Here is a 24,721-nt window from a genome sequence, read left to right on the forward strand (position 1 = left end):
TAAACATTGGGTTAACAACATTTAACAAGATCGTTAACCTAAAGGTTTCAAAACAACACTTACATGTAACGACTAACGATGACTTAACGACTCAGTTAAAATGTATATACATGTAGTGTTTTAATATGTATTTATACACTTTTTAAAGACTTCAATACACTTATCAAAATACTTCTACTTAACAAAAATTCTTACAATTACATCCTCGTTCAGTTTCATCAACAATTCTACTCGTATGCACCCGTATTCGTACTCGTACAATACACAGCTTTTAGATGTATGTACTATTGATATATACACTCCAATGATCAGCTCTTAGCAGCCCATGTAAGTCACCTAACACATGTGGGAACCATCATTTGGCAACTAGCATGAAATATCTCATAAAATTACAAAAATATGAGTAATCATTCATGACTTATTTACATGAAAACAAAATTACATATCCTTTATATCTAATCCATACACCAACGACCAAAAAAACCTACAAACACTTTCATTCTTCAATTTTCTTCATCTAATTGATCTCTCTCAAGTTATATCTTCAAGTTCTAAGTGTTCTTCATAAATTCTACAAGTTCTAGTTACATAAAATCAAGAATACTTTCAAGTTTGCTAGCTCACTTCCAATCTTGTAAGGTGATCATCCAACCTCAAGAAATCTTTGTTTCTTACAGTAGGTTATCATTCTAATACAAGGTAATAATCATATTCAAACTTTGGTTCAATTTTTATAACTATAACAATCTTATTTCAAGTGATGATCTTACTTGAACTTGTTTTCGTGTCATGATTCTACTTCAAGAACTTCGAGCCATCCAAGGATCCGTTGAAGCTAGATCCATTTTTCTCTTTTCCAGTAGGTTTATCCAAGGAACTTAAGGTAGTAATGATGTTCATAACATCATTCGATTCATACATATAAAGCTATCTTATTCGAAGGTTTAAACTTGTAATCACTAGAACATAGTTTAGTTAATTCTAAACTTGTTCGCAAACAAAAGTTAATCCTTCTAACTTGACTTTTAAAATCAACTAAACACATGTTCTATATCTATATGATATGCTAACTTAATGATTTAAAACCTGGAAACACGAAAAACACCGTAAAACCGGATTTACGCCGTCGTAGTAACACTGCGGGCTGTTTTGGGTTAGTTAATTAAAAACTATGATAAACTTTGATTTAAAAGTTGTTATTTTGAGAAAATGTTTTTTATTATGAACATGAAACTATATCTAAAAATTATGGTTAAACTCAAAGTGGAAGTATGTTTTCTAAAATGGTCATCTAGACGTCGTTCTTTCGACTGAAATGACTACCTTTACAAAAACGACTTGTAACTTATTTTTCTGACTATAAACCTATACTTTTTCTGTTTATATTCATAAAATAGAGTTCAATATGAAACCTTAGCAATTTGATTCACTCAAAAAGGATTTAAAATGAAGAAGTTATGGGTAAAACAAGATTGGATAATTTTTCTCATTTTAGCTACGTGAAAATTGGTAACAAATCTATTCCAACCATAACTTAATCAACTTGTATTGTATATTATGTAATCTTGAGATACCATAGACACGTATACAATATTTCGACCTATCATGTCGACACATCTATATATATTTCGGAACAACCATAGACACTCTATATGTGAATGTTGGAGTTAGCTATACAGGGTTGAGGTTGATTCCAAAATATATATAGTTTGAGTTGTGATCAATACTGAGATACGTATACACTGGGTCGTGGATTGATTCAAGATAATATTTATCAATTTATTTCTGTACATCTAACTATGGACAACTAGTTGTAGGTTACTAACGAGGACAGCTGACTTAATAAACTTAAAACATCAAAATATATTAAAAGTGTTGTAAATATATTTTGAACATACTTTGATATATATGTATATATTGTTATAGGTTCGTGAATCAACCAGTGGCCAAGTCTTACTTCCCGACGAAGTAAAAATCTGTGAAAGTGAGTTGTAGTCCCACTTTTAAAATCTAATATTTTTGGGATGAGAATACATGCGGGTTTTATAAATGTTTTACGAAATAGACACAAGTAAATGAAACTACATTATATGGGTGAATGATCGAAGCCGAATATGCCCCTTTTTATTAAGTCTGGTAATCTAAGAATTAGGGAACAGACACCCTAATTGACGCGAATCCTAAAGATAGATCTATCGGGCCCAACAAGCCCCATCCAAAGTACCGGATGCTTTAGTACTTTGAAATTTATATCATATCCGAAGGGTGTCCCGGAATGATGGGGATATTCTTATATATGCATCTTGTTAATGTCGGTTACCAGGTGTTCACCATATGAATGATTTTTATCTCTATGTATGGGATGTGTATTGAAATATGAAATCTTGTGGTCTATTATTATGATTTGATATATATAGGTTAAACCTATAACTCACCAACATTTTTGTTGATGTTTTAAGCATGTTTATTCTCAGGTGATTATTAAGAGCTTCCGCTGTCGCATACTTAAATAAGGACGAGATTTGGAGTCCATGCTTGTATGATATTGTGTAAAAACTGCATTCAAGAAACTTATTTTGTTGTAACATATTTGTATTGTAAACCATTATGTAATGGTCGTGTGTAAACAGGATATTTTAGATTATCATTATTTGATAATCTACGTAAAGCTTTTTAAACCTTTATTGATGAAATAAAGGTTATGGTTTGTTTTAAAATGAATGCAGTCTTTGAAAAACGTCTCATATAGAGGTCAAAACCTCGCAACGAAATCAATTAATATGGAACGTTTTTAATCAATAAGAACGGGACATTTCAAGAGTAAGATCCAACGGATTAATCTTGGTTTGGCATCTTGTTTCGAAAATAGGTATCTAAGAGCAGAATGGTCAGTATAGACTACCGTTTTAGCTAGAACGAGATATGATCGAAATTTGTCAAAAGCAAAGACAATAGCAAGGAGTTCTTTTTCAGTAGTTGTATAGTTTGTTTGTGCTCCTTGTAACGTCTTACTAGCATAATATATAGGTTGAAATCGTTTTTCAATCCTTTGTCCTAAAACGGCTCCCATTGCAAAATCACTTGCATCGCACATAAGTTCAAACGGTAAATTCCAATTTGGTGTTATCATAATCGACGCATTAGTGAGTTTCTCTTTAATAATATTAAAAGATTTGATACACTCATCTGAAAAGATGAATGGAGCATCCTTTTCTAGGAGTTTATTCATAGGAGTGAAAATTTTAGAAAAATCTTTTATGAAACGTCGGTAAAAACCGGCATGCCCTAGAAAACTCCTAACTCCTCTAACATTGGTGGGATGTGGAAGTTTAGCAATTACATCTACTTTAGCTCTATCCACTTCAATTACTTCCTTTGAAATTTTATGACCAAGAACGATGCCTTCTTTAACCATGAAATGACATTTCTCCCAATTAAGTACTAGATTTGATTGTTCGCACCTAATAAGCATTCGTTCAAGATTAACTAGACATGTTTCAAAAGTATCACCGAAGACTGAAAAGTCATCCATGAAAACTTCCATGCATTCTTCTATCATATCGTGAAAATCGCCATCATGCACCTTTGAAAGGTTGCAGGGGCGTTGCAAAGTCCAAATGGCATGCGTTTGTAAGCAAAAGTTCCATAAGGGCACATGAACGTGGTTTTCTCTTGGTCTTCGGGTGCTATTGGAATTTGAAAATATTCGGAAAAACCATCAAGAAAACAATAGTAACTGTTTCCGGCTAATCTTTCCAACATTTGATCAATAAAAGGTAAGGGAAAGTGATCTTTTCTGGTGGCGTCATTTAATTTTCTATAATCAATACATACACGCCATCCTGTTACAGTCCTAGTAGGAATAAGCTCATTTTTCTCATTTGTGATGACAGTCATGCCACCCTTCTTAGGCACGCATTGAACTGGGCTTACTCATGGACTATCAGAAATTGGATAAATTAAACCTGCATCTAGCAGTTTAATAATTTCTTTCTTAACAACATCTTGCATATTAGGATTTAGTCTTCGTTGGCGTTGCACATACGTTTTATGACCTTCTTCCATAGGGATTTTATGTGTGCAATACGAAGGACTTATTCCTTTAATATCATGAATCTTCCATGCAATGGCTGGTTTATGAGCTTTCAACACAGAAATGAGTTGAGATTTCTCATTTTCAGTAAGAGAATACGATATTATTACAGGTAATTCAGATTCACCATGTAAATAAGCGTATTCCAAATGGTTTGGAAGTGGCTTTAACTCTAATGTTGGTGGTTCTTCTATCGATGATTTATATCGATATTTGTCTTCTTCTTTTAGCATTTAAATTTCTTCTGTTGTTGGTTCATATCCATTAGCCATTAGTGTAGCTAACATTTCAGTTTCATCAATTGGTTCAGTTCCTTCTCCTAAAGAACATTCTCCTGTTCCTTGTAATTCTGGAAATTCTTCTAACAATTCTGCATGTGATTCTATAGTTTGAATATAATAACATGTATCATCTGCAGATTGCGGTTTTTGCATTGCTCTATCAACTGAAAAGGTAACACTCTCATCCTCTATACTTAGGGTCAGTTTCTTACCAAACACGTCTATCATTGCTTTAGCCGTGTTTAAGAATGGTATTCCTAATATGAGAGGAACTTGAGAATCTTCTTCCATGTCCAGAACAACAAAATCTACTGGAAATACTAAAGTACCAACTTTAACTAGCATGTTCTCCATTATCCCTCTAGGATATTTTATCGATCGATCGGCTAGTTGTATACTTATTCTTGTTGGTTTCTGAAATGACCCGTTCATATACATTATAAACGATTCACAATAGTTGATTACATTGCGAGGTATTTGACCTCTATATGATACATTTTACAAACATTGCATTCGTTTTTAAAAGACAAAATTTCTTTACATCGAAAATTGACAGGCATGCATACCATTTCATAATATCCACTATCCAACTATAAATTGATTTAATAATAATCTTTGATGAACTCAATGACTCGAATGCAACGTTCTTCGAAATATGCTATGAACGACTCCAAGTAATATCTTTAAAATGAGCAAATGCACAGCGGAAGATTTCTTTAACACCTGAGAATAAACATGCTTTAAAGTATCAACCAAAAGGTTGGTGAGTTCATTAGTTTATCATAATCATTTATTTCCATCATTTTAATAGACCACAAGAATTTCATTTCCAGTTCTCATAAATATACGTCCCATGCATAGAGACAAAAATAATCATTCATATAGTGAACACCTGGTAACCGACATTAACTAGATACATATAAGAATATCCCCTATCATTCCGGGATCCTCCTTCGGACATGATATAAATTTCGAAGTACTAAAGTATCCGGTACTTTGGATGGGGTTTGTTAGGCCCAATAGATCTATCTTTAGGATTCGCGTCAATTAGGGTGTCTGTTCCCTAATTCTTAGATTACCAGACTTTAATAAAAAGGGGCATATTCGATTTCGATAATTTAACCATAGAATGTAGTTTCAATTACTTGTGTCTATTTCATCAAACATTTATAAAAGCGCATGTATTCTCAGTCTCAAAAATATAAAGGGTAAAAAGGCAAATGAAACTCACCATACTGAATTTCGTAGTAAAAATACATATAACGTCATTGAACAAGTGCAAGGTTGGCCTCGGATTCACGAACCTAAATTAATTATATATAATTATGTGTTGGTCAATATTTGTATAACAAATTAGGCCAAGTCATAGTGTACCACAATCCTAATGCTCGAGACTAATATGCAAAAGTCAACAAAAGTAAATTTGACTCAAAATAATTTCCAAAAATCTATACATGATTAATATATAGTTTAAATATCGTCGTTTTATATTTTTAAATATTTTTAAAAGATTTATTAGAGTAAATAATATAATTTATTTATTAATAAATAAAATTTTATATTAAATTTATATAATATAATATACTTTTATATATATTAAGTAATAAAATTTATAGGGTTCATTTAATATCATAAAGATAATATGATAGGTATTATTAAAGTAAGTTATTACACGTAATAAAAGTTGTATAAAAGTTCTATAATGATAGTAAGTAAAAGTTGTATTATTTTGTAATAATAATTATTATTATTATAAAAATATCAATATTTATAATTACTAAGATGACATTATGATAAAACGATAATTCTAATTATGATAACTTTAATATTTACGATAATTTTTAATATTATCTTTAAAATAATAATTCTATTTAAAATAATAATAATGATATTTTATAGTAACAATGACATTTCTATTAAAATGATAATTTTTGTTAAAATGATAGTTTTAATACTAACGATATTTTTAATAATAATAGTAATGATAAAAATAATAAGAACGATAATTTTATCTAAATCAATATCTTATAATATTTTAATTTCATCATGATACTCTTACTCATTATTTCCTAATCGTTTCGTTTAATAGCTTTTAATCGTCTTTTATATCGTGTTCATAATAATGATAATAATAGTAATCAAAATAATTAGGTGTTACAAATATTTGTTTTAATTACACTAATATTAATAATGATAGCTACTATAACATTTTTAACGATAATACTAATAATTATCTTAATGATAATATAGTAATAGTAATAATAATAATAACAATGACAATATCCATTTTTAAATAATGATATATATATTAATAGTGATAATAATAATAATAATAATACTAATAATAATAATAATAATAATAATAATAATAATTGGATAATAATAATAATAATACTAATTATAACTTTAACGATAATAACGATAGTAATAATAAAAAAATAACAATTTTTAATGATAAATCCCTTTTATTGATAAAGATAATAATAATGATAATAATAAGATAAAACTAGAACGACGATAAAAATGACGATAATAATAATCATTTTTAATAAAAATATAGAAAATTCAATTGATTATAACTTCTAATCCGTTCATCGAAACCATTCGATATCTAAAGGAAAAGTCCTTAATTTTTCGCTAGCTTTCCAAGGACATGCATATCTTATACCTTATCTCAACCGCAAGTGTAACTAATTCAATATTCAACCTAACCTGTCTAAGGGCAATATCAAAAGTACAAGCATGCATAATCCTAAATACTCGAGTACTAGTCAGGGATACACTATTAGTATGTAAAAGTTAAATTATGAGTACTCACGTATCAATATTGAGATTCAATATTGCAGGAAAGGTACGTAGACGCAACGGAAATGATAAACACTATATTGACCTCACGAGCATACCCATGAACCATACTCAATCACCTCCATAGCTATAACCCATAATTTCCTTAATCCTATCCTACTCGAAAAACAATTTCGAAATCACTCGGACAGCACTCCGTCGTAATATTTTATGTATACTAATAATATCTTGAAATAATAAGGAGTAAATATATATATGTAAATCGATTGAGAGAGTTTAGAGAAAAATATTTTCAAGTTTCTATGAAATAATGAAACCTATTGAATTCTATTTATAATAGATTTTTGAATTATTAAAGTGAATTATTAAAGTATGAATTATTAAAGTAAATTATTAAAGTATGAATTATTAAAGTGAATTATTAAAGTATGAATTATTAAAGTGAATTATTAAACTATGAATTATTAAAGTGAATTATTAAAGTTAAAGTAAAGTAAAAATAAAGTAAAGGTAAAGTTTAAGTATAGTAAAAGTATAAAACTATGTACGTATAATACGCGTATAAATATATATAATATTAATTTAAATCGTTATATATATTTAATAAAATAAAATATAAATATCGTTATCTTTATCATACTAGTTAAGTAATGAGTTATCAAAAGTGGTTCTAGATATTTATAAAAGTTATATACGTTTTAATAATAAAGTTCTTTTTAAACTGAAAACGTTTTTGTACATTTGAAACTAAATAGATCAATTGAGTCTTTATGAGATTCAATCTTCCACTATCCTTTGTCTAGTTCTCAATGATTGACAATTTATTCTTATTTATAAATCACTTTACCATTTTTCGAATATTGTTAAAACGGAAAGATTTCTCAAATCAACGTGGGCCTTTCAACAGAGACTTGTAATCATAATTCAATATATCTGATAATTCAATCATTTGATCTTATCTTCTCATTCCATTGATAAATATTTTGAAACAGATACAATCATATAAAGTATTTAATCTAATATTTTGTTTACGTTTCAAGTTATAATATATATACACATATACATATATAATCATATTCGTTTAATGGTTCGTGAATCGTTGGAACATGGTCGAGGTTGAATGAATGTATGAACATAGTTTAAAATTCTTGCAATTTAACTTAACAAGTATTGCTTATCGTGTCGGAAACATATAAAGATTAAAGTTTAAATTTGGTTGGAAATTTCCGGGTTGTCACAGTACCTACCCGTTAAAGAAATTTCGTCCCGAAATTTGAGTGGAAAGGTCGTGAATGATAATAAGTATGTTTTCATGATGCATACGGGCTGAAAATTAGAGTTTTATCATCAGCGAATAATTTGGATAAACAATCCATTTATATGAAGAGTACGAATGAAGCTAACATAGAAGAGTGAAATGAGTAAGTGTAGATTCATCTTATCATTTGACGTAGATATGATTGATTCCCAGATTTCAAGGGATTTGAAGAAAATCTTCTTAATAAGATTTGACTCTCCGGTAATCAAGGGAATTAGGATCCGCTTTAAATGCGATCGTCCATTTTAATTGTTCTGTAGGAGATTTTCTTATAAATTCACCTCCTTCGTTTCCTTACAACTCACACCTTCTGTTGATGCATTTTATGCAAGTTCCTAGACATCTACCCGCATCCATTGTAGGTACAACAGTTTACAGGCCACCATGATTGCTCGTTATTATCCTATCCGTGTTTATATGTGGTTACAGGAACTGTAGGAACGAGATTTAGATGTTTAACTATGTTAGACTTAGTCAAACGTACGAGTGAAGCCTCACTAGTACAGCTGACAGGCTCATACGCACGGTTGATGCTGAGCTAAGTCACAATTACAACCTAAATGAGAAGACACGAGTGAGTGATCACCCGTACGACTGATGAAGCCAACTCGTACGTGTGATGAATGAATCGTATAGGTGAGTCAACAGCAGGGGTATATAAAGTCTTATGTTCTTCATTTTAGGTTAAGCCTCTCATTTGTTACACACACTCAGATCTAGTGAGCTCCTCCGATTCTCTCTCAGTCCAAATCACCCAGGTGGTGAATAATAGCTCTAGGTGTTGATCTAATCACACTTGATTTAGTTGTGGTTTGACTAAATTAATCAAAAAAAAACTTAACCTATTCACTAGAGGGTTTGATTCACTTATTCCGCCATTGTGTGAGTTAAATATGTTGATTTCTAAGTTCCTAGTCATGTTTCATCACCTTCTATTCTTTCTCCCTCAACTCATATTTTAAAGTATTCATCAATATGCTCCATCCAGTTCTGATTCTCGATATACTTCTAACTTTCATATCGGTCATTCTTCTTTTTCATCTACTGCCGGAAGAATCTATTTACTTCTACTATACTCTTGGGTTTATAGTGTTTCTAGTTCTCTCGTGTCTTTATATTGCTATATGCATCGATATATATGGTTTATAATTTCTGGTTTGTCGTTGGGATTTATATGTTCCCTTATATTTCAAAGTATCTGCTTCTGTCTTCTATAATCATTATCATTCACAGTTAATGCTCTCTTTTATTTGCTGCAATTTATACCCCAATTTCTATTTCGGAGTTTTGTCCTTTCGTTTCTTCTTCTTGCGATTAAGCACCGCTTGTAATGGTCCAGAATTCACATATATGAATTTCGGAATGAACATTGTTAATGTTCTAGGAAGGAAATTGTGATGGCACGATCTTGACTTGTCAAATTACTAGAATACCTTGGAAAAGGCCGAATCATCAAGAAATATTTTCTTGATATTTTAGAGGTTAAATAGAATACAAGAGTCGTATAACATGGCACATGATGATGTTATGATCTGTGAATCATCACGTTCCATTTAGAAACTCAGCATGACTTACTGTAATATAATCACATTGATCAAGTGTCATTATATTATACTAATTCATGCTTCAGTTCCCAACATTACTTCAAAATATTCCTATTTTAAACTTGAATGTTTCAGAATTTTGAAACTAAAATAGTTTCTTTTATGATGTAATACAAATAGCGCGAAGAGGTAAATGATTTCAAATAAGAAAAATTAAGAAAATATCTTCAGAAATATGGAGGATATTTATAATGAAAGATATGATGATATTTTAGAATTTCTAATATCAGAGGATGATGAAGAATATTGTCCGCAGGGGTTTAGAGTCAGGAGCAAGGTATTCGTTAATGACTTCAGCAGGTACTGAATCATTTGGATCCTTTGAAGTCAGGTTCAGTCTTTGTAATTTGTCCACAGCCTCCTTCCTACTTTGCTCAATCCATTTTCCAGTTCCAAAACTTCTCTTTTTCTGAGCTTTGCCAACACACTTCATCATTATCATCCATCTTTTACCGTTTAAAGTCGTTTATAGTTTTTGCTGCTTCATCAGCATTTTTTTTTCCCATTTTCGGCGAACCAATTCGTAGTTCGGAGTGTTTTTCAGAAACTTCACATTCAAATTAAGTCTAGAAGATAGACGTTATATATACACATATAACTGTTGGCGTAGACATCTTGCGAGATTTCAAAATACTGATTGCTAATTCCCAATGATTCGTATGGCAATTCTCATTACAAGATGCGAATGAGTAAATGATGGGGTTTCAATGAATAATTATAATGACTTTTTGGAGAGGCTAAAGTCAAAGGGTAATGAAGTTGTTGGTACATCTGCTAATAATGTGGTGGAATGTAAAAGGTTCCCTGGTAACGAAGGTGTATATCTCAAGGTTATAATAAGGTTAGTCTGACTGAAAAGTTGAAGTTGACTTGCTGGAGCTATGAAAAAACTGGCTACTTTGAATAGGAGTCGCAAAGTTATTTTTGCTAATAAATGCCAAAGAATCTGACGCGGATACGTTGTTTAAACTTTTACTTTGGTTTCAAGAGTTTTTAGGGTACATAACTGTGGGTAACATGTGGTTGGATCATCATCTCGATTGCTCATCATTCGAAGTGTCTTCAGAAATTTTCGAAGGGTTTGAACACAGATTGTAATCGTTAACATACATTTGATGTTCTAACACAGTTTTGAAGTCAAGATATAGCTTGTGAAAGATGTAAGGATCTAAGAGTGATGATTTTGGTCATATCTCAAGTTGAATTTTGAGATTTCAAAATCAGAATATGTAATTAAATTTTGAATGAGTATGGTTGTTTTGATTTCTATAAAAGAATGTATATTGTTGTGAAAGTAGGGAGTATAATGGATGATTTGCTGAATCAGATTCGAAGAATGTAACATATTAATTGTGAATTTATATATCTCTCGGGTATTACCTACCAGTTAAAAAAAAAATTCACAATTAATATTTTGTACAAAAGAATTTTATTACAGTCTTTATGAAAATATATATATGTATATTTTCTTCAGATGTAACATAGATTTAATGAGTTAATGTTAAATTAAACTCATTTGATTTACGGTTGAAACTAGAATTGAATAATCCCTAAAGGCTTTAAAAATTACATAACTTTTACGCAGTATTTCTTTAATGACATTGAAATTATGAATCAATACTTCGTTATTTGTTGATGTATGATGTTCGGTTCGTGGAATTCTTGTGAATTTCGCAAAGTACGAATGATGTTATCTGAAAAGTTTCGGGTACATCGATGATGAAAGTGTAAAATCAAATATATACTTGATTTATTATGAATTGGAATTTGTTGAATTGCGACAGAGATTGTAGTTAACGCTGGTTAAGTTGCAGCCGAAGGACGTACATTATTGCATATTTGTAATATGAATTAACCGAGTAGTTAAGATTCACACACAATAGCTTAGCACGGAAAGATTTATTTCAAAATATATATATATAATATACATCTAATTTCTTCAGAGGGAATGAGTTAATTCTTCATAACTCGTTGATACAATATACACGTTATTGATTCGTAATGATGTCCACAGTGATTCTTGAACTGACGGAGTTTGTGATGTTATCGGTGTTGTTGATTCGGATGTTGACTGTACTGACGATGCTGGTAACGCTGACGGTACTGTTGATGCTGTTGGTAAAGCAAGTTTAGCTTGTTAATCATACACCATTTTTGTCTGGGTTTCTACTCTTCCTTCTATCATTTTGGTTCGCTTAACTGATTTATGGTTAGGGCAAGATTAGATAATCTCTAAGACTTTAGAGATTACATAATCGCCGCGGAATGTTTCTCCAATGAAGTTATGAATTAATACTTCGTCAGTTATTGTTGTTGGTACTCCTTGGTATCTATGGTGCGTATGACGTTGATGCTCGTGGGACAGATTGTGAAGTTGAGGTTTACGACGCGGTTGTGGTTGGAGGTGGTAATGGTACTGTTGGTGTTGATGATGGTGGTACTGGTTATGCTGCTGATGCTGCTGCTGGTGTTTGTAATCTCTGCACCATATTCTCCAAAGCCACTACCCGAGCGCGAAGCTCGTTGACTTCTTCTATTACACCGGGGTGATTGTCGGTTCGGACGAGCGGATAAATAAAATCTAAAATTTGATGTAATATATAATCGTGACGAGATACTCTGGAAATGAGCGAGAAAATGGTGTTTCGGACAGGTTCGCCGGTAAGTGCTTCAGGTTCTTCGTCAAGAGGGCAATGTGGTGTATGGAAGGGATCACCTTCTTCTTGTCTCCAATGATTGAGGAGGCTACGAACCCATCCCCAATTCATCCAGAATAGGTGATGACTGATTGGTTGATCTATTCCGGTCACACTGCTTTCGGAGCTTGAATGAGATTCCATTTCGAAATCTGAGTGACTTGAACTGATGACAAATTCCATTTCGTACGATTGGATAAAGGATTTTTTTTCGATATGAAATGATTTTGGCTAACGGATGGTATTCTAATTACATAGAATATATATATATATATATATATATATATATATATATATATATATATATATATATATATATATATATATATATATATATATATATCAAAAGATTTTGTAGATTACGGAGGACTTTGCGGGATATGTCAGGCAAAGTTTAAAGTAACAGATACGATAAGATATGATTTACCAGATATGCTAAGATATGAATTTTTGTCTATACACTATTCATGCAATCAATGCAGCAAGACGTGTCTTAGACTAAAAATGATAAGCAGGTAATTTCCTGAGGATGATAAGTAGTTAATTTTTGACACAAAATGATAAGCAAAACTTTTGACATGCAGACACGGTCGAAGTCCAGACTCACTAATGCATCCTATCGACTTATCAGTTAGACACATTAATGCAGACCTGGTTCGCTAAGACTACCGCCCTGATACCAACTGAAATGACCCGTTCATATACATTATAAATGATTCACAATAGTTGATTACATTGCGAGATATTTGACCTCTATATGATACATTTTACAAACATTGCATTCGTTTTTAAAAGACAAAATTTCTTTACATCAAAAATTGACAGGCATGCATACTATTTCATAATATCCACTATCCAACTATAAATTAATTTAATAATAATCTTTGATGAACTCAATGACTCGAATGCAACGTTCTTCGAAATATGCTATGAAAGACTCCAAGTAATATCTTTAAAATGAGCAAATGCACAGCGGAAGATTTCTTTAACACTTGAGAATAAACATGCTTTAAAGTGTCAACCAAAAGGTTGGTGAGTTCATTAGTTTATCATAATCATTTATTTCCATCATTTTAATAGACCACAAGAATTTCATTTCCAGTTCTCATAAATATACGTCCCATGGATAGAGACAAAAATAATCATTCATATAGTGAACACCTGGTAACCGACATTAACTAGATACATATAAGAATATCCCCTATCATTCCGGGATCCTCCTTCGGACATGATATAAATTTCGAAGTACTAAAGCATCCGGTACTTTGGATGGGGTTTGTTAGGCCCAATAGATCTATCTTTAGGATTCGCATCAATTAGGGTGTCTGTTCCCTAATTCTTAGATTACCAGACTTTAATAAAAAGGGGCATATTCGATTTCGATAATTTAACCATAGAATGTAGTTTCAATTACTTGTGTCTATTTCGTCAAACATTTATAAAAGCGCATGTATTCTCAGTCCCAAAAATATAAAGGGTAAAAAGGCAAATGAAACTCACCATACTGTATTTCGTAGTAAAAATACATATAACGTCATTGAACAAGTGCAAGGTTGGCCTCGGATTCACGAACCTAAATTAATTATATATAATTATGTGTTGGTCAATATTTGTCTAACAAATTAGGCCATGTCATAGTGTACCACAATCCTAATGCTCGAGACTAATATGCAAAAGTCAACAAAAGTAAATTTGACTCAAAATAATTTCCAAAAATCTATACATGATTAATATATAGTTTAAATATCGTCGTTTTATATTTTTAAATATTTTTAAAAGATTTATTAGAGTAAACAATATAATTTATTTATTAATAAATAAAATTTTATATTAAATTTATATAATATAATATACTTTTATATATATTAAGTAATAAAATTTATAGGGTTCATTTAATATCATAAAGATAATATGATAGGTATTATTAAAGTAAGTTATTACACGTAGTAAAATATGTTTGTATCACATATTTATTTGATAAAATAATATCTATAATGATAGTAAGTAAAAGTTGTATTATTTTGTAATAATAATTATTATTATTATAAAAATATCAATATTTATAATTACTAAGATGAAATTATGATAAAACGATAATTCTAATTATGATAACTTTAATATTTACGATAATTTTTAATATTATCTTTAAAATAATAATTCTATTTAAAATAATAATAATGATATTTTATAGTAACAATGACATTTCTATTAAAATGATAATTTTTGTTAAAATGATAGTTTTAATACTAACGATATTTTTAATAATAATAGTAATGATAAAAATAATAAGAACGATAATTTTATCTAAATCAATATCTTATAATATTTTAATTTCATCATGATACTCTTACTCATTATTTCCTAATCGTTTCGTTTAATAGCTTTTAATCGTCTTTTATATCGTGTTCATAATAATGATAATAATAGTAATCAAAATAATTAGGTGTTACAAATATTTGTTTTAATTACACTAATATTAATAATGATAGTTACTATAACATTTTTAACGATAATACTAATAATTATCTTAATGATAATATAGTAATAATAATAATAACAATGACAATATCCATTTTTAAATAATGATATATATATTAATAATGATAATAATAATAATAATAATAATAATAATAATAATAATAATAATAATAATTGGATAATAATAATAATAACACTAATTATAACTTTAACGATAATAACGATAGTAATAATAAAAAAAATAACAATTTTTAATGATAAATCCCTTTTATTGATAAAGATAATAATAATGATAATAATAAGATAAAACTAGAACGACGATAAAAATGACGATAATAATAATTATTTTTAATAAAAATATAGAAAATTCAATTGATTATAACTTCTAATCCGTTCATCGAAACCATTCGATATCTAAAGGAAAAGTCCTTAATTTTTCGCTAGCTTTCCAAGGACATGCATATCTTATACCTTATCTCAACCGCAAGTGTAACTAATTCAATATTCAACCTAACCTGTCTAAGGGCAATATCAAAAGTACAAGCATGCATAATCCTAAATACTCGAGCACTAGTCAGGGATACACTATTAGTATGTAAAAGTTAAATTATGAGTACTCACGTATCAATATTGAGATTCAATATTGCAGGAAAGGTACGTAGACGCAACGGAAATGATAAACACTATATTGACCTCACGAGCATACCCATGAACCATACTCAATCACCTCCATAGCTATAACCCATAATTTCCTTAATCCTATCCTACTCGAAAAACAATTTTGAAATCACTCGGACAGCACTCCGTCGTAATATTTTATGTATACTAATAATATCTTGAAATAATACGGAGTAAATATATATATGTAAATCGATTGAGAGAGTTTAGAGAAAAATATTTTCAAGTTTCTATGAAATAATGAAACCTATTGAATTCTATTTATAATAGATTTTTGAATTATTAAAGTGAATTATTAAAGTATGAATTATTAAAGTGAATTATTAAAGTATGAATTATTAAAGTAAATTATTAAAGTATGAATTATTAAAGTAAATTATTAAAGTATGAATTATTAAAGTGAATTATTAAAGTTAAAGTAAAGTAAAAATAAAGTAAAGGTAAAGTTTAAGTATAGTAAAAGTATAAAACTATGTACGTATAATACGCGTATAAATATATATAATATTAATTTAAATCGTTATATATATTTAATAAAATAAAATATAAATTTCGTTATCTTTATCATACTAGTTAAGTAATGAGTTGTCAAAAGTGGTTCTAGATATTTATAAAAGTTATATATGTTTTAATAATAAAGTTCTTTTTAAACTGAAAACGTTTTTGTACGTTTGAAACTAAATAGATCAATCGAGTCTTTATGAGATTCAATCTTCCACTATCCTTTGTCTAGTTCTCAATGATTGACAATTTGTTATTATTTATAAATCACTTTACCATTTTCCGAATATTGTTAAAACGGAAAGATTTCTCAAATCAACGTGGGCCTTTCAACAGAGACTTGTAATCATAATTCAATATATCTGATAATTCAATCATTTGATCTTATCTTCTAATTCCATTGATAAATATTTTGAAACAGATACAATCATATAAAGTATTTAATCTAATATTTTGTTTACGTTTCAAGTTATAATATATATACACATATACATATATAATCATATTCGTTTAATGGTTCGTGAATCATTGGAACATGGTCGAGGTTGAATGAATGTATGAACATAGTTTAAAATTCATGCAATTTAACTTAACAAATATTGCTTATCGTGTCGGAAACATATAAAGATTAAAGTTTAAATTTGGTTGGAAATTTCCGGGTTGCCACAGTTTCAATTCTCCAAGGTCTAGTTTAGCGTATAGTGAATACGGCATTAAATTTATACTAGCACCTAAGTCTGTCAATGCTTCTATTGAACTAAGACTACCCAGAAAACATGGAATTGTGAAACTTCCTGGATCTGATAATTTTTCTGGTATCTTATTCAACAGCACTGCTGAACAATTAGCATTCATAGTAACGGCCGAGAGTTCTTCCATTTTTTTTCTATTTGTGATTAAATCTTTCAGAAATTTAGCATATCTAGGCATTCCTGAAATTACATCAATGAAAGGAAGATTGACATTTATTTGTTTAAACATATCCAAGAATTTGGATTGCTCGGCTTCAAGTCTCTCTTTTTTCATTTTACTCGGGTAAGGAAGTGGTGGTTGGTATGGTTTAACATAAGGTTTAGCCTTAACTGTGTTATCTTCATTAACCTTTTCAACTACCGGTTCTTTTTCCTTATCTTGATCAGGTTGTGGTTCTTGTGGAGTAGGAATAGCTTCATCAGAAATTACAGGTATTTCAGGTGGTTTAAGTGTTGTACCACTTCTTGTGGTAATGGCTTTAGCTGTTTCATTCCGGGGGTTAGCATTTGTATCACTAGGTAAACTTCCCGGTTTTCTTTCACCTATTAACCTTGCTAGGTTACTTACTTCTTGTTCCAAGTTTTGAATAGAAGCTTGTTGATTTCTAAATGCTTGAGCATTTTGTTCATTGGTTTGTTTCTGAGATGTGAAAAACTGCGTTTGAGTTTCAACTAGCTTCGTCATCATATCTTCTAAATTCGGCTTTTTATCACCGGTTTGTGGTGATTTGTTTTGAAAATTAGGTCTTTGCTGGTTGTAAGTATTATTGGATACTTGTTGATTACTAGGACCTTGTTGGTTGTTGTATGGAATATTTCGGTTATAATTCTGGTTTTGATTGTAAATCGGTCTTGGCGGTTGATAATTATTCTGATAATTATTTCCAGGCCTTTGGTTTATGTATCAAATATTCTCTCTTTGTTCCATTGTTAGTTCAATACTAAGACAATCTTTTGTCAAATGTGGTCCTCCACACTGCTCACAACTAATTCGTATTGAGTGAATATCCTTAGTCATCTTTTCCATTCGTCTCTCGACAGCATCTATCTTTGCGGAAATGGAATCTAAGTCATTGCTAGAATCGGCTCTAGCTGCTTTAGATGATCTAACGATATCTTTTTCTTGATGCCACTCATGTGAGTGGGAAGCAGTGTTATCAATAATTTTGTAAGCATCAGTTTCGGTTTTCTTCATAATGGAACCACCAGCTGCTATATCGATGTCTTTTCTTGTAGTGATGTCGCACCCTTGGTAGAATATTTGTACTATTTGACAGGTGTCTAAACCATGTTGCGGACATCCTCTTAATAACTTTCCAAATCTTGTCCACGCCTCATATAGAGTTTCATTCGGTTTCTGTGTGAACGTAACAATTTCTCCTTGAAGTCTTACGGCTTTAGTTGCCGGAAAGAATTGTTTAAGAAATTTTTCAACTAAAACATCCCATGTATCAATCGCCCCTTCAGGTAACGATTCCAACCAATCTTTGGCTTCTTCCTATAAAGTCCAGGGAAATAACATGAGATATATCTGTTCATCCTCAACTTCTCTTATTTTAAATAATGTGCAGATCCTATTAAAGGTACGAAGATGTTCATTTGGATCTTCCTTCGGCGCACCACTAAATTGGCATTGATTAGTCACCATGTGTAGAATTTGTCCTTTGATTTCATAATCTGGCACATTAATGTCTGGATGAGTAATTGCGTGACCTTGGCCAGTGCGTTTAGCTCTCATTCGGTCTTCCATACTTAAAGGTTCCAGATTCTCCATAATTGAATTTGTTGAATCTGAATCACTAGAGGATTCTGATTTAATGGTTCGTTCCTCAACAATCTCTGTTTGAATGATTGGTGGTTCCGGAGGAAAAATTAATGGTTCAGGATCTATGAATCGTCCCTGAATATTCTCCGGATTCTCAATTGTGAGGTCGGGTTCAAAAAATGGATTATTGGAAATTTGAATTGGAGTACTTGGTCGACTGGATGACGATTCTAAAGGAAAATCAACGGCGACAATATTTGCTAGATGTCTTGATCGAGTTACAGGTGGTGAACGTACAAAAGGTAGTGAACGTCTTGCTCGGTGCATTCACTGAATATCATATTAGTTTTTAAAAGGAAAGAAAAATTATATAAGTTATCCAATTAATAGACTTTTCTGATTTTGCCCACATAGCCAAAAGATGCAGCAGAGGGGCAGGATTCGTTTGGTCTCAATATAATTGAGTACTGTTTGGCTCCAATAACCCGGTCCACGTACAAATCCAACTATTACTACGAACCAGAAAATTTTGATGTCTATCAATTTAACCACTTAAAATAAATTTTCGTAATTTTAAGAAATTTAGATAAGAAGTAGAATAAAAATCTATGTCCTAAAAACTAGAATGGCGAGAAATAAGAAAGAAAAAGAGTGCGTCGAAATAGGTCGAAAAAGAAAAGGGTTGAAAAATAAAAGGCGTCGAAAAATAAAAAAGAAAAAAAAATGACTTATAAAACTTAAAAACACTCGACTAACCCAACCTTATTACTATCACTAACTTAAAATTAAAATTACAAATTGAGATTACTAATTGGAGTGATAATTGATACATAGGTAAAAGGCGTCGAAAAATAAAAATAAGAAAGTAGCGCGTTAAAACTTAAAAAGGAACTAAAAACTAAGAATTAAAAGTTGCGTCTAAAAATATTTAAGCTTACAAGTAAAACTATATCCCAAATGGCAATATCTTAAAAAGGAACTAAAACTTAAAAAGGTGTCGCAAAATTCTAAAGCACCTAAATCTTAGTCTAAAGAAAAAGCACTTAAGGAATTTTACGGCAAAGCCTAAAAATCTATAAATAAAAATAAGCTACGGCAAAAACTATGGATTAAAACTAAATATGAGCGAAAAAACACAAATATTACGCTAAAACAATTAAAAAGGTACAAAATATAAAAATATACTAAAAGTTGTAACAAGTACAATTTTTATAAAAATATTATTTTTATATTATTTATTTAATAAAACTATTAATTTTAAAATTTAATTAAACTAATTAAACTAAAAATACAAAATAATAATAAAAACTAATAACTAATTAAATAAGAAAACCTAATTAGGGTTTTAAATTAAATAATAATTATAATAATTACTCCGTATTTAATGTTGTTTTAGGGCAACAGTGGCGTGTCAGGTGATCTCATGCGATCGCATGAGATATTGCCTTCGGGCTCATGCGATCGCATGAGCTGAGGATTTGGGCCAGGATACGGGCTGCTACAGTAGCAGGCCGAGAGTTTTTATTATATTTTTTTTTGCTGTGTTTATTTTTTCTGTTTTAAAAATATAATTATATAAATTAAATAAAACTTATATTTTTATAAAATAAAGATAAAGAAACTTTTATAGAACTTAAATATTTAACAAATTCTTAAAAATATTTATATTTTTGTTTTTCTTTTTATATTTTTGGATATTTAAAACGTATTTTTACAAAAGCGTATTTTTTATAAAAGTAAACTTAAAAATAAAAATCTTTTTTTTTTAATATTATAGCGTTGTGCTTCCGGTTTTTAAGCTAGATTGTAGTCCCCGGCAGCGGCGCCAAAAATACTTGATGTTAAAGCTAAGGGGTATAAAATACTATTAAATTTTACAAGGAAATACTATTAAATACGATACAATTTTACACAAGATATTTATTTATTTATAGAATGGAGATACTTAAACCTTGCTACAACACTTATAGGCAGTGTACCTAATCGTACAGTAGTGTAGTTTTTAGTAAGTCCGGTTCGTTCCACAGGGAAAAATCTTTAAACAAAGCTTAACGCTATATTAGTTTTATTTTACAAAAATACAAATATATATAAGTAATATTATTATTATAAAGGGGGGTTTTTACCGTTTAATGACCGGTTTGTCGATTTTTAAAAATTTAGTTGCAGTTAAAACCTAATGTAAAATATTAAAAATAAATAAGAGACTAAATTTAAAGCGTAAAGTAAATAACGATAATGAAATTGCGATAAATAAAAGTGCGATAAAATAAAATTGCGATAATTAAAAAGTACGATAATTAAAAGTGCAATTAAATACAATGACAATAAATAAAAGTGCGATAATTAGAAGTGCAATTAAATGTAAAATAAAGGAAATTAAATATGAAATAAAAGAATTATGCTTATTTAAACTTCCGTAATCATGATGTTTGACGTGTTGATTTTAGTTTTATGCCCATGGGTTAATTGTCCTTTGTCCTGGATTATTTAATATGTCCGTCTGGTTTTTGTCCATAACAGTCCATCAGTCATAAATATAAAGTGCGAGTATCCTCGTAAAATTATCCTTATACCTGAAATTAAATATTCCAACTAATTGGGGACTTAAACTGTAACAAGGTTTTATTACTTTGTTTAATAATTACACCAGGATATCGACTGCGTGTAACCCAAGGTTTTAATACTTTGTTATCAATTATGCAAAGTGTCCTTGTACATAATTTCACCCCTGTTTTAATAATTCTAGTGGCTATTAATCCATTCCCGTGTCCGGTTAAATGAACGATTATTCGTACATATAAATACCCCGCCCATCGTGTCCGGTCGAGTGTATATGGTTATTTATAGGGACGTTCAATTATAAATATTTATATTAAAATTAACAAACTATCATTTAGTTAAACAAAAATAAAGCCCATTAATAGCCCATATTCTAATTTCCTCAAGTGTCGTTCTTTTGTCCAAACCCCAATTATGGTACAAAGCCCAATTACCCAATTTTAGTAATTAGCCCAACATCATGATTACTTTATTTTAAATAAGCATAATAATAACTTAGCTACGAGACATTAAATTAAAAAGGTTGAACATAACTTACAATGATTAAAAATAGCGTAGCGTTACACGGACAGAATTTCGACTTACACCCTTACAACATTCGCTAACATACCCTTATTATTAGAAATTAAAATTAAAATTAAAATTAAAATATAAATTATATATATATATATATATATATATATATATATATATATATATATATATATATATATATATATATATATATAGATAGAGAGGATGGATGGATGATAAATGATGCACCAAACACTTGATTTTATAGGCCTGTGAGCTGGGAAGAGATGCTCATGCGATCGCATGGGCTTTGCCCTTCAAGGCCATGCGATCGCATGGCCAGCTGGGGAGGCTCAAAAGTCTTTGTTTTTTTATGCCGACGGTTTTTAAATATAATATAATATATATATTAATTTTAAGAATTAATTATATATTATATTATATTCATGTGCATAGTTGACTTGTAATTTTTAGTCCGTTGCGTCGAGCGTTGAGAGTTGACTCTGGTCCCGGTTCCGGATTTTCGAACGTCCTTGCGTACAATTTAATATCTTGTACTTTGCGTTTTGAATCTTGTACTCTTGTAATTTTGAGACGTTTCTTATCAATAATTGGAACCTCTTTGATTGTATTTTGTACTTTTGAGCTTTTTGGTCGTTTGCGTCTTCAATTCGTCGAATCTGTCTATTGTCTTCACCTTTTATTATTTAAACGAATATTCCTTGTAAATAGGACAACTGCAACTAAAAGCTTGTCTTTCTTGAGGGGTAATGCTATGAAATATATGTTCGTTTTTTGCATTATCACAACCCAAATGAGTGAAGATGGCGGTTTGGGTTTGTGATGATTTACGAGGTTTAGGAATCATAAAGTGAACGATTCGTATTGGGAAACTTCAGAAGTGAATTTTGTGATTTTTGGGTCTTTAGAATGAGTAAAGGTCGTGGATTGTAGTTTTGATGATTCATGAATATGAAATTCTTGAGTTGAATGAGATCATTGAATATGTAATCGTGATTAGACTAGTCTTTGGTTTTGTGGAATTGTGTTTCTATTTGTTATAATGATTAACGATGAAAGTTGAAGATGGTGATCGAATATGGCTACTTATGGTTGTGGGTTGATGATAGTGGGGTTGTGTTGAAGTAGATGGGCAGTAGTAAATCATGATATGGTAATCATATTTGTTTGTTAAATACAGATCAGTAATCGAATGAATTCAACTCAAGGACAGAAGGAAATCTATAAAAATATAAACTTGAAAAAGATGGCTAACAGATTCTTGGATTATTCCCTTGATTATTCCCTTGATTGGATTGTGATTTGTACGAGTTTTTGGAAATCAAAAATAGGATGATAGCAACGTGAAACTGATTCAGTACTCTCTAATTCGTTTATATGTATTTTTTTTATATAAATAATACTATTAATTAATAATTATAATTATATTAACAATGATTTTAATTAATGATATTAAATATAACACTATTAATAATAAAATTAATGATAAAATTAATAATAGTAATAAAAATGAAAATAATAATAATAATGTTTGATAATAATAATAAATATAATGATAGTGATTTTAACAAAAATAATACTAATGATAAGAATAATAATTTATAATAATTAATAATTCTTAATGGTAGTAATAATAATACTAATAATATTTATAATATTAATACTTAATAATAACAATAATAATAACTGATAATATTCAAATTGCAATTATAATATATGCATAAAACTAATATTGATGTTGATATTAGTATTATTGATAATGACAATATAACAACTATATTTTTTTTACTCGTATCATATATTATTAATTATGTAATATTTAATAATCATATATAATATGAAAACCTTTATTGAATATTTATTAATTATAAATTTTATATATATTACAATATGCATATAATAATAATTAATCATAAAAATTATATATGTTTATATATATATCGATTCATTTTAAATTTATGCTTAATTATTTGGTATCCTATTTTACATATTTGATTCTAATGTTTGTTTTATAATTTCAAATTATTATATATATACTTTCACTTATATATATATGCATATTTATTTACACGCCATTGTTCATGAATCGTCGGGCACAGTCCAAAGGTAAATGATTATATGAAGATAGATTTTAATATTCAACATTACGGACTTTGCTTATCGTGTCGAAAATCAAATAAGAATAAGTTTAAATTTGGTCGAAAATTTCCGGGTCGTCACATAACAATAGTGGGAATAATATTTATAATACTAATAATAACAATAATAATAATAATAATAATAATAATAATAATAATAATAATAATAATAATAATAATAATAATAATAATAATAATAATAATAATAACAATAACAATAATCAAATAATAATAATAATAATAATAATAATAATAATAATAATAATAATAATAATAATAATAATAATAATAATAATAATAATAATAATAATAATAATAATAATAATAATAATAATAATAATAATAATAATAATAATAATAATAATAATAATAATAATAATAATAATTGAAACTACCTTAATAGCTTTCCTAAAAAAAATATGCCAGGAACGAAGCTCGAACCCGAGACCTCTCGATCACCAACAAACACCCAACACCAATCCTCCAATTCTGTCTTTCCTGAATATATTTATAACC

Source organism: Rutidosis leptorrhynchoides, chromosome 4, assembly GCF_046630445.1.
Source record: "Rutidosis leptorrhynchoides isolate AG116_Rl617_1_P2 chromosome 4, CSIRO_AGI_Rlap_v1, whole genome shotgun sequence".
NCBI classification, from domain to species: Eukaryota; Viridiplantae; Streptophyta; class Magnoliopsida; order Asterales; family Asteraceae; genus Rutidosis; species Rutidosis leptorrhynchoides.